The following is a 12569-nucleotide window of genomic DNA, read 5'->3' on the forward strand; positions in this document are numbered from 1 at the left end:
CTAACAACAAATACTTAATGTCAGTAACTAGATTTTACAAGGATGACAGTAAAAGCAATGCCTTTTCCTACAATGCCCAACAATCATTTTCCAAATTCATCACTCTGTGATTCACTTTCTTTACTTTGCTACTGCAGCTAGTTAGTACTATTCTGCTTGCCTTATATGGTATTTACTTTTAATGCTTCAAAAGGCTCAGTACCCAAGAGATTTTACAGATTTAAGGGAGAAAGAACAGTGTAAGTTATTCATACATATTATATGCACAAGAATACACAAGTTTCAAACTATTGCACTGACATTCTCAATGCTCTAATTATAAATTAGAAATGAATTTCAAAAAACAGACACGATGTCCACAAAAAACCGACACGATGTCCATGCTTGGCTAACAATGTCAAAGAAAAAGGACACAAATACAGTTACAAATATGTGAATAGCCCAAAGATTATGATTATCTTTTACACTAATGAAACAAGAGTTAACATGAAGTAGATTTCCTGCTATAAATACATATAGAAATCATCAGGACTTCAGCATGCAAAAATATTCAATTAACTGGCCTGCTAAGACGAACATAGCATAATAATTTTTTACCACTCTCACAATCTCTCCAAGCTCCCCTCTGCTAAAGTTCAATAAGCCAGTTTTTTTTTTTTAAATTGTTTTGATTTTTGAGATGGAGTCTTGCTCTGTCACCCAGGTTGGTGCAGAAGTGGCATGATCTCGACTCACTGCAACCTCCACCTCTGGGGTTAAAGTGATTCTCCTGCCTCAGCCTTCCAAATAGCTGGAATTAGAGATACGTGCCACCATACCAGCTAATTTTTTGTATTTTTAGTAAAGACAGGGTTTCTCCATGTTGGCCAGGCTGGTCTTCCTAACCTCAAGTGATCCACCCACCTCGGTCTCCCAAAGTGCTGCATTACAGGGGTGAGCTACTGCAACTGGGCTAATAAGCCAGATATTTATTTAAATAAAAATGCATAAAGGGCAAAGCACCCAAATGCAGCAGCATCACAAGATAAAAACAAATGAATCATTCAATCAATCACACAACTTAAAAAACTACAGTAGTCATCCCCTTATCCGTGGTTTCTTCTTTAGTTTCAGTTATTCATGGTGAACCACAGTCCAAATATTACACAGAAAATTCCAAAAATAATTCATGCATTTTTTTTTTTGGAGACGGAGTTTCACTCTTGTTATCCAGGCTGGAGTGCAATGGCGCGATCTCGGCTCACCGCAACCTCCGTCTCCTGGGTTCAAGCAATTCTCCTGCCTCAGCCTCCCGAGTAGCTGGGACTACAGGCGTGCACCACCATGCCCAGCTAATTTTTGTATTTTTAGTAGAGACGGGGTTTCACCATGTTGACCAGGATGGTCTCGATCTCTTGACTTCATGATCCACCCGCCTCGGCCTCCCAAAGTGCTGGGATTACAGGCTTGAGCCACCGCGCCCGGCCATGCATTTTAAATTGAGCGCCATTCTGAGGAGTGTGATGAAATTTTGTGCCATCCCACTCCACCCTACCTGTGACATGATGTCCTTGCTACATATGCTACCCACCTCTTAGTCAAGTTAGTAACTATCTTAGTTATCAGACTCACAGATCACAAGTACAAGTACAGTACAAGAGGTGTTTTGAGAGATCACATTCACTTTTTTACAGTATATAATCGTTCTATTTTATTATTAGCTATTGTTGTTCATCTCTTTTTGTACCTCATTTACAAGTTCAACGTTATCATGGGTATGTATGTATGGGAGGGGAATAGTGCATATAGGATTCACTGCTATCTGTGGTTTCAGGCATTCACTGGGTTCTTAGAACATATTTCCACTTGAATTAAGGGGAGACTACTATACTGGTTTCATTACAATAACTAATAATCAGGAATAATTATCATACTTTCACATGCTCTATAATCACTTTTGCTTTCATTATGTCAGTTGTCATCAGCAACACTGGGAGGTATAAATTATTAAATAGCTGAGGCTCTTCAATACTAATTGATTTGTCCAGGCTCACAGCTAATAAATTCATAGAGCCCAGACTGGAACCCGTCTTCTGAATCCAAATGTAAAAGTCTTTGCAAAATAATATATTATCTCTTCATTAAAGATGAACACGTGCTCAACGATACATTTTTCAACTTTTAAAAAATAAATGATAGGTGCTAAGTGTTTCCTCTGAACTTCCAAGATTTTTGTGGTACGTATTTGTTCTACATAAAGGAAAATGCATGGGAACCAACACCAATAAATACCGACTGTCAGCATTTTTACAGGATATTTAAACCCACTAAATACACTTACAAGAAGATATTTTATGCATTTAAAGGAAGAAACCAGGCATAGAGCAAAAAACTGCTACAAGTAACTAATTCTATATTACTCAGGTTGTAAAAAGTAGACACTGGTCTGTCTGAATCTTAACCCATAAGATTCACTCCATTTAACAATTATTAAATGCCTATTATGTGCCCTGCACTTTGCCAAGTGCTGCAGATAGAGCAATGTGAAGATTTACTTATGTTACTCAAAATAATACATATCTTACTTCACAGAAGGTCATCTAAACAAAATTCCTGGTAGGAATAACATGTTTAGACTCTAAGAGCAAGACTGCATGCTTGTTTACATTTACAAACCTGATACAAAAAAAGAGTATAGTGCACTCTATGAAATAAACTGTGGCTAATTCTCGTATGCCTCAGAAGCTCCTCTTTTTTTTTTTTTTTTTTTTTGGAGATGAAGCCTTGCTCTGTCACCCAGGCTGGAGTACAGTGGCTCGATCTTGGCTCACTGCAACCTCCACCTCCCAAGCTCAAGCAATTCTCCTGCCTCAGCCTCCCGAGTAACTGTGATTATAGGCGCCCACCACCACATCCAGCTAATTTTTGTATTTTTAGTAGAGACGAGGTTTTACCATGTTGTCCAGGCTGGTCTTGAATTCTCAAATCCTCGGGTGATCCACCCGCCTCAGCCCCAAAAAGTGCAGGGATTACAGGTGTGAGCCACCGCGCCTGACCAGAAGCTCCTCTTTAACCTAACAAGTCCCACTTCAAGAGGAAAACAAAAAACCCACAAAAACCTTTAATCTGTACATCAATCCTACTGGGTAAGTACTGTTATTACCTACATTTTTCTTTTTATCTATATTTTTCAAATGAGGAAACTGAAGTACAGGGAGGATAAGTCACATAGCTAATTGAAAACAGTAGAATGGTGATTCCATTTCAGACTGATTAGCTCCAGACATTATGAATATCATGTAAAATTCCAGCATAATATAACTCTCTTTAACAGCAGATAGATCAGCTCCATTTTACTCAGTCAAAAGTGAACTAAATCAATAATTAGGCAATGTGGGCAGCTCTAAATCACCATAGTTGAACCATTAACTTCTGCTATGACAAAACAGTATATGATGCACACAATAAAAGCAATTAATTTAGGCCAGTAATCCCAGCACTTTGGTAAAATGAAGCAGGCAGATGGCTTGTGCACAGGAGCTCAAGACTACCCTGGGCAACATGGAGGAACCCTGCCTCTACAAAAGATACAACAATTAGCTGAGCATGGTGGTACGGGCCTGTAGTCCCAGCTACACAGGAGGCTCAGGTGGGAGGTTTAGTTAAGCCCAGGAGGTCAGGACTGCAGTGCACCATGATCATGCTACTGCATTCCAGTCTGGGTGACAAAGCAAGACCTGTCTCAAAACAAAAACAAAAACAGAAATAAAACAAAGTAACAATTTGCTGAAACTACATTCTCAGAGAAGCAATTCTTTTTATTTAAAAACATTCATTCAGGATTTGTTCTTACATGTCAGAATTAACAAATGCTAGCACACTAATATAAGCAAGTGCTACATATAGTATTTCAGTAACACACAAACACATATCACAGCACTGTAAAATAAGCATTTCTAGTAATATAACATAAATATCAGCTCCTACATAGTGATTTTATCACTGATTTAGATTTTCTTGGTATTATTCCAGTTTATCCAAGTAATGTTAAATCTCATACCTACACATTAAATCAGATGGTAATACTCAAACTTTGCCCCAAAACTTATGAAACAAATTATATCCCAGTAATGGAAAAACCTTCAACAGTAGGCATTCCTTTATAGGTATGACAAACAAGTTCTCTAAAAGAAACAAACTACAGAGTTTCAAAGTCATACAGTTCTTAACAAATAAAAATCCTGCTTATATGAATACAAAGTACTCACTTTGCTAAACAGAAACTTTCGAAAATGTCACAAATATACTACACCATTAAGCTTATAATTTTAATTATAAATCGACTGTGGAATATAAATCTTTCCCTGAAGCACAAATCTGTTTATCAATCTCACTAGCTTCTGTTGTTATTTTTTTTCCCCCAAAGGTTCATGGTTCCCTCATCACGTAAAAGGTAAGACCTCTCATACTGTGGCTACTTCATTCCCTCTACTGACTTCTCCTATGAGGTCCCAGAATTCCATCAAGAGCTATGGAGGATTACCAGCACCATTCTCCAAATCCAGCATATTTTCCCAGAATTTGTACGTTTCCAATGCTGATTCCCTATCTTACCCCACCTAGTTAACTCCAAATCACCCTTCCGAACCCAGTTCACATATCACCTCCTTGAAGCCAACTCATTAACTCCCTGAAACAAGGTTACTACACTCTAGAATGTTTCTACAGTAGGACAAAAATTTAACTTGTGGAATTATGCAGTACAACTATAATAGTGCACAGCAAAAATAACATTTATTGTACCGTACAAGGAAATCTAATTAAGAAAATGACTACTAATTAATTTCTAAGAAAAGTATAGGTTTTATTATTCTACATAAACACAGGAATTAAGGAAAGTTTTCAGTTTGCTTACCTATGTAATTTTCCAGTATTCCAGACAGACCACTCCCCAACCCCTGCAATTCATCTGATGTAGAAAACACTTTCAAGGCACCTTAATAAAAAATAACCCCTCTTCCCTATTGCTCTTTATAAAACTTATTACAGATTACTGTGTCTGCCACAATATTTTCAGAAGTTGAAAGACACAGATTATTATGCTTTAATCATCTTTTCTCCTTTAGACCTTACTCCTATTTATACAGAAGGCATTGTTTATGAAATTTCTTATCTTCAAACATGCAAAACTTGACCCTATCTCAGGACCTTCTATTCCTTCTGCCTGGAAAATCATTCAACAACATTTTTGCATAGCTTTCTCCTTTTTCAGTTTCTGCTCAAATGACACCTCCAAGGAAGTCTTCCATCATCCTACTTAATCTTTTTTTTTTTTTTTCATTTCTAATCAATTGCTGTACCTTTATCCTCTTTTATTTTTTCATAACAGTTATCACTACCTCAAATTATGTTTATTTATTTGTTTACTGTCTGTCTCCTCCTCCAGAATGTTAGATTAATGAAGATGGAGACTTGTCTTGATCACCATCATATATCCAACACCTATAACAATGCCAAGCAGAAACTAAATAGTGAAAAGATTTACTTGAAAACATCTAGAGTGCTAACTAACATATAACCAGCAGAGCCTACACTTTAAATTTAATTTAATAAACAATTTCTATCCAAATACTACTGAAAAAACAGCTAAATTCTATGAATTTTGCATGTACAGGGAATAGAAAAAGCCTTAATTTTTAAAATACACAGAATTTTACTGTTGCAAGGGACTTTAGTGATCAAGCATTGGGGTTTTCAAACTATGCTCTGAAACACCTTAGTGTTTCATTAATTTGTGCTTCACAAATTCAAGCGTTGGATTACAATCTTTTTACGCACATACATCCATTTTAAGATGAGTGATATACACATTTAAGTGCATTGTATACCAAACTTAAACACTTTAAAGACAATCTCAGCTGTCAGGTTTTGCTGCAGACCTCAAATAAAGTTGAGCTCAAAGCGTGCGTAATATAAATATACCTAGAATTTCTCATAAGCAAGCATAGATTTAAAAGGTTATGGTTCCAATTTTTCTTTTCTAATTTCAGGCCAGAAATGCTCAGTCCCATAAAAACTACACCCCTAAAGCATTACTTTGTGCAGCAAACTGTTCAGCACATGCTCACCTCAGAATAATGGTGCAATAATATGTAAAATGTGGCATCAATGATTTATTACCTATTCTCAGTATAATATAGTATTCTCACTTCTGAGTTTTTAATGTTTCTCAGTGAATGCTCATAATTTTTAAAAATATGAGCAGCTGTTGGATACTGCCAGAAAGTCAAGCTTGAAACAAAAATTTCCGACTGTTGCTTCTTTCAAACTTCTGTATCAATTTGATTAAATATCCAGGATCTGCAAGATGATCAGATGCAAATGAAAACAAATCTTCCATTAATACCTACTTGACTTAATAAATCAGGATTTTCTCTATAAAGTAGCACTAAAATAAATGGAAAAGAAACTAGACTATGAGTCCAGTCTGAAGATGAGAATGGGCTTCATAATTCCCAACTTATAATTTTCATATTGACCAAAATAGTTTGGTCTGTTTATAAACATATTAAGTTTTAAACTTATTTTAAATAATATATATATAATTAATATAATGTATATAAAAGCCCTCTCTGCAAGCTGTAAAACATTTTAAAAATATTAAGTAGCAAAGCCAAAAGTAATCAGGTGCTTGGAATGACATAGTATACTTACTATTATTATTTTACTGACCTATGAATGATTCTTACAAGCAGAAAACTAAACATAAAATTTGTATGCAAGATAAGCATAATTTACAACGTAGAAAGTAACACAAAAGCACATTCTTGCCAGATATGACACAAAACCAAATGTTCCTCTACCAAACACACTGTGTTACATAATCAGTCATTACATTTTGTCCAGATGCTAATACAAACTAGACTTGTTTCAACATCCGAATATGCAAATGGAAAAGTAGTATATTAGTATGTCTGAAAAACAAGCAGCTCTACTCACAGTTACCTAAATTGCCAGGACATATAATTTTCTCTCTCATTTTATCATTCATTGGCATAGTAAAAACTCACTAAGTGTGCATTTTCATCTTCTCACATATAAGGAAAGACATTTTCCATTCAGAAAAGGCAGAGAAAGCATTGGTGTCCTGAGTATTGGATCAAATTCCCTCTTAAAAAGTATACACTCTCTATCTTTAGTAGCTCTTAGTCTTTAAAAAGTCTCTGGAACATAGAGAGGCAATTAAGACATAATATTCCTAAAATCATTATCAACATTAGCATATCTACTAAAATATAATTCTGGGAGTCATCTATCCTATTCTGATTTCTGTATCTCTAAAGTGGGCACAAAATTGGCTCACCATCTCTAAACCTTTAAAAGCCAGGCGTTTCTCAAAATTACAGTTTCAGATTTCAGAAAAATAAAATAGTATATGTATCCTATGTGATGTAACACCTGCCAATGGCAACACCTGCAATTAAACATGTGAATATTTCCATATGGAAATGTGGGAAAATTAGATTAAGAAAATCAGATTCACAGGTATAATTCTAGTTGATATTTTCTCACCTCACTTATTCTAAAAAAAAAAAAAGAAAGAAAGAAAGAAAGAAAAACAAAAGAAAAACACAAATGATCAACTTTCAGAGCTTTTTAAAATTTGGACCTCCAATAAGATTTTCCATAAGGACAACAACAGTATTCAAACTACAGAAATCCTGCTTTCTACTGATGGGCCACGCATTAAGAGGAACGGTGAGAAAAACTAAATCTAACTTCAGAAAACCCAAATCTAATAGGAACTCACAGGTAAGTACTGGTAAACATGTTATGATACCTTGTAAAGACAAATACAAAATACCTCCTTCAAATAATGGCCATAACCATACAAAATACAGTGAGAAATACAGACCTGAACATCCTGCCAGAAGCAAAACAGGATATTAACCACTCTATTATTAACATCCTTCCCTTAATTCCACACTAACTCTACACACAGTTCTCTAAGAAGTTAGTTATCTATTTTTCCACTTGTAATTAAGAAGCAAAACTGTAAAAAAGGATTCAAGGAAGTGAAGGAATAGATTGCCATTCTCCCCACCACTTTTCCAATCTGTTGCTTCAGATCTGTGCAATGTGAAACAGCACTCTAACAGCACTGTCAAATCACAATCTGGCAAGAGTTCAGTTTAATAGATGCGTATTGAGGATCTACTAGGTATTACACACTATAGAAAGCATTAGAAATGTAAACATAAACAAGGCAAAGCCCTACCTCTCAGGTGCTCACAGTCCAGATGGACACTGAATTACAATACAGTATGACATTCTATAATAGCAGTTTGAATAATAAAAAGCAATACAGCAGAAGGATTTGGGGAGTCAGGAAAGATTTATAAAGAAAGAGATATCAAAGAGGAGTATGGAAGAAGTTCATCAAACAACAGAGAAGTGACAGATAACTAAAATAAGCACACACAACCCCCACACATACATCCAATAACATACACAAATAAAAATAAGAAAAGGAAAAATTTTCATGGTTAAGTGGCAAATAGGTCCAAAATAGCTAACCATATCTAAGTGGACTTAGATCCTGAGTCTAAGCATATATAAAACACTAAAGTGCCCAGAAAAGGAAAACATTCCCTTTTTTCCTAAATCACTTTTTTTGTATTTCCATATTATATGTCATGAGCTCTTGACAAAAAGCAAATACTGTAAACTGTTGTATTACTTTACAATGCAGCACACCCCCCCCCAAGTGATACACCAACAGATACCAACAGATTTGCATGTGTATTTCAGAGAACAAGCTGTAAGAAAACACAGTATGAATTCTATTTCCAGGGCATTCATAACAGTATAGGCAAAGTAAATAAATGAACAAACCACATCAGCATGATTTGTCACAAGAGTTGAATTTTAAAATAGAAATCAAAGGATGTCAAACATAAAAACTAAAGAAATAAAACCCTAATTTTCATTCCACTTCAAGACAAACTTTCTACAATGACATAAATATCAATTTTAGTATAGCTCTTTTCAAAATATCTAGTGTAAGTCACAGTGAAATTCAATCCCTTTAAGTATCATAGGTAGAAAATACTCTTAGGAAGAACAGTAACATGTGTCATCAAGCAGAGTAAGTTCTACCATAGCACTAGATCCCTTAATTAACGCTATGTAATTCCACTCAAACATTACAGTACAAGTCATATTAACTCTGCCCGTGAACTCCCCTACCTGGTACCTTAGATCTTTTACCTCTTTGTCTTACAAAATCTACTACAGATCCAGGTAACAAATAACATAAATGTTTGGTAGTATCTTTTCCTGAGATCTCAGGAAAAGATATCACTATTTGCATAAATTGTCCTCAAACACCTATTCAAAAAAGCACATGGTACTGTTAGTTTGCTTTCAAATATGTGATCCTAACAGAATGAACTTTCTACAGTTACAAATTTTAACTAAAAATCAGCTATTTAATACTGCTTTTAAAGAGCAAGAAAATAAATCATAAACTAAATTCTTTTCACTTGCCTATTAATGCTTACTCATTATTTCATATATACATGTGAGGCATACATTTTCTTTATATTATCAGAAAATCTTATTAATTAAGTCTGTCACTAGAAAAAATAAAACTAAAACTTATACAGGTTGTAAACAATTCTGCAATGGTCTTTCAAAATATAGGTACTTTTAATACCAATGTCTAATAAAGGAATACAAATGAGAATTGGGTTAGAAGAACTTCTAATAATATCTATTCATACACCTGAAATTTTTATTTACTTTTGAACAAAGAATTTTCAGGTTATAACCATAAAGCATCTCTAAAAAATCAGAAAGTTAAATATCCAAAGTTATAAGGCAAAACAAAGGTGATTAGTTCTTGTAGGGAGGTATACAGGAAGTTATATCATTCTGAGTTTTTTTTTTTTTTTTTGGCCAGCATCATAAGATAAGCCACATTCTAAGTTTTATCTTCAAGATCAGGTACTTCTCTGACAAAAGGGATATAAATCACTCACACACATGCATTTTGCCCTCATTTTTTCCACCATATAAAATAAGTATTATAGAAACTGAAAAATTGTATAGGCTGTACTTGTTGGTTGGTTAAACAAACAGGCAATTCTCATGCCTTTGGATCAGATTAGGTTATAGATATCTCCACATTGTATACTTAGAAAAGGATTCCTGCCCACAAATGTTTACATTAACTTATTTGTATTGATGGACTAATCAAGATGCAAAAAAGTGTAGTAGAGTTTCTCACTTCCTCTCTAAAACACAAAGTATTCACAAAAATTATTACAATTCAAGCTCTCAAAATACGAGAAAAGTTCCTTGTTTTTTTACGATTAAATATGGATCTTACAAAGTCAAGAAATAAGTGAGTAGAGTGGAAAGTGTTTTGTCTTTAAGTGTATTTTGTATTTTTCTTTAGATTTAATATTACAAAATAACTACAATCTAAACAAATTCAACATACAGAGCTTACTAATTATCTTGGTCCATTATAAAACATTTCAATGAACTAGGATATAAACACTTAACCATTTCAGTCCACCATGATTCCTAGTTAACCCTTTCAATCTGCGATAGTTACCTTACAAAATTGTAAGAGATGTATTCATTGACGTTTGGAAAGAACTGTTGTCGATTATACCAAGTATTCCCAAACTCAACATAAAGCTTGTATATAAATGGATACTTTAAAATTTCTATCTCATCCCCCACCCCATACTTTATCCTCTGCACTTATATTGCTTCAAAAGGCAAATCAAGAATTACACTTATGATTCTGAGCTCTAAAAATTCCTATTAGCAAGCATGACACAAACTGTGTTCAATTTTGAACCTTAAATTCAAGTATGACCTCCCTCTTTAACTCACTACTTTTTACCATTCTGCCAAGAATCTAAGGGTTCAAATCAGTGTACTTAATCATGAGGAACTGCTCAAATGATTTTAAAAGGAGTGGGATTCTCTGACCAAGAGTTTTATGAAAATGAAACAAAATATGTTGCACTCAGTCTTCCGGATGTTGAAAAGTGAAGATGTCTCCAAGGAGTCGAAGGAAGTTGATGTTTAGGTTCCTTCTGAGAGGGTGGTACCCTTATGTAAGACTTTTGTGGTGGTAATACCGTATCTACAGGCCTGGAATAAATACAAAGTCTAAAACCTTGGAAATACTTTGTATAAAAGAAAACTACAATTAGATTTTGCTAAGGACCACAGTTACCAAGAGTTATCAGCTTTCTCCCGGACAGACAACAGTGCCTCAACTAGCAACTACAAAGGCCTCTTTTAACCCGACTCTTTTCTTCTGTTAAACTTTTAAGCGAGACCTACGACAGCAAAAGGTGGAGAGGCCCCTACGGAAGTAGAAACCTAGGGCTTGCAACTTCACAGACAGAAGCGTCTGTGGTTCCTCCGCCACCCAAGGACCATCCACCCAAGGACCATCCGGACCCAGTGTACGACACTACGGAAGCTTCACCTTCCCGGTGCGGTGGCAAAGGCAGCATCGCAGTTGCATTCCTTCTCCCTCCACCATGCACAGCCTTCGGTATCCCAGGGCCTGCAGGCTCCAAACACCCGTTAGCCAGTCCAGTGTCCCCCATCTGACACTTACACATACACTAACAGAAATACACATAATTGGCAGATCATATACGTGTATTGAGAGAACGTAAAGAACCAGAGACAGCACCAGCTGCTGGGAAGGCGGCAGAGCCGTCTAAAGGGGGCTCGAGCTCCTCGGCCACGGCCACTGCCGCCTTCTCTTCTTCCCCAGGAAGCAGCGCGGCGGCAGAGGCTCCTCGCGCTGGCGGGAGCCCGGGGGAGTGGAGTCTGGGAAAGCCCCGCCACTCGCGGATGGGACCGGGCCTAAGATCTGAAGCTGCTGCTGCAGCAGCCCGAGTACAGCGACGCTTTACGTCCCGTCCACCACCATCCTCATACACACCCCCTCCCTCCCTCCACCGCCGCCACCCCCCCCCTCCCCGCCCGCTCCGCTCTCCCTCTCTCGATTGGAGCCGAGACAAAAGCAACGGGAAGCGGCGGGCCGGGACGCTACCGGCGGACCCCAGGCGCGACCGGACCGGCCCCGGGACATTCCCCAGCCTTGCGGGAGCCCCGAATCCGCCGCCCCCGCCGCGCGCCCCGCTGCCAGACTTCCGAAAATTTACCAAAAACTCACCGCATGAATTTTCTTGTCCCGCGGATCCAAGATGGCGACGTATCCACCGCGGAGGCTGCTGGGAGCAAGACCTTTACCCTCTGACCGCCGCCGTGACCCCCGTAGCTCCGGCTTCCCTCCAGGCGGCGGCGGAAGGTGGGAGCGGCGATTGCAAAGCTGACAGCGGTGGGTTGGGTAGGCCGCTTCCAGCGCGCTTGTAGCAAGGTGGGGAGAGGCGCTTCACTCCTCCACGGCCCTCCCTGCTGCTCCGTCCTGTCTCCCACCGATTCACAGGGAGGTTCGCTGCTCCGCTGCAGCGGTTACTGAGAGCGGGGCGATTGCGGCCGTTTCCGTTCGCCTGGGGCCAGGTTGCTTCGCACAGGACACTGGC

The 12569-nt window shown here is 37.5% G+C and overlaps 1 protein-coding gene across 4 annotated transcripts in view; it reads right to left on the reverse strand.

Moving 5' to 3' along the window:
- Positions 1–12298, reverse strand: part of CNOT2 (CCR4-NOT transcription complex subunit 2) — a 108037-nt gene extending 95739 nt beyond the window's left edge. For 3 of the 4 annotated variants that reach the window (XM_074402559.1, XM_003927792.4, XM_074402558.1), the window contains exon 1: positions 12200–12298. The gene's annotated coding sequence lies outside the window, so the exon portion shown is untranslated. Of the gene's footprint in view, positions 1–11497; positions 11943–12199 lie in introns of those variants that run through there. The other variant, XM_074402557.1, reaches the window with a different exon arrangement.
- Positions 12299–12569: the final 271 nt, after the last annotated feature.

The sequence above is a fragment of the Saimiri boliviensis genome, chromosome 7 (genome assembly GCF_048565385.1).
Source record: "Saimiri boliviensis isolate mSaiBol1 chromosome 7, mSaiBol1.pri, whole genome shotgun sequence".
NCBI lineage: Eukaryota > Metazoa > Chordata > Mammalia > Primates > Cebidae > Saimiri > Saimiri boliviensis.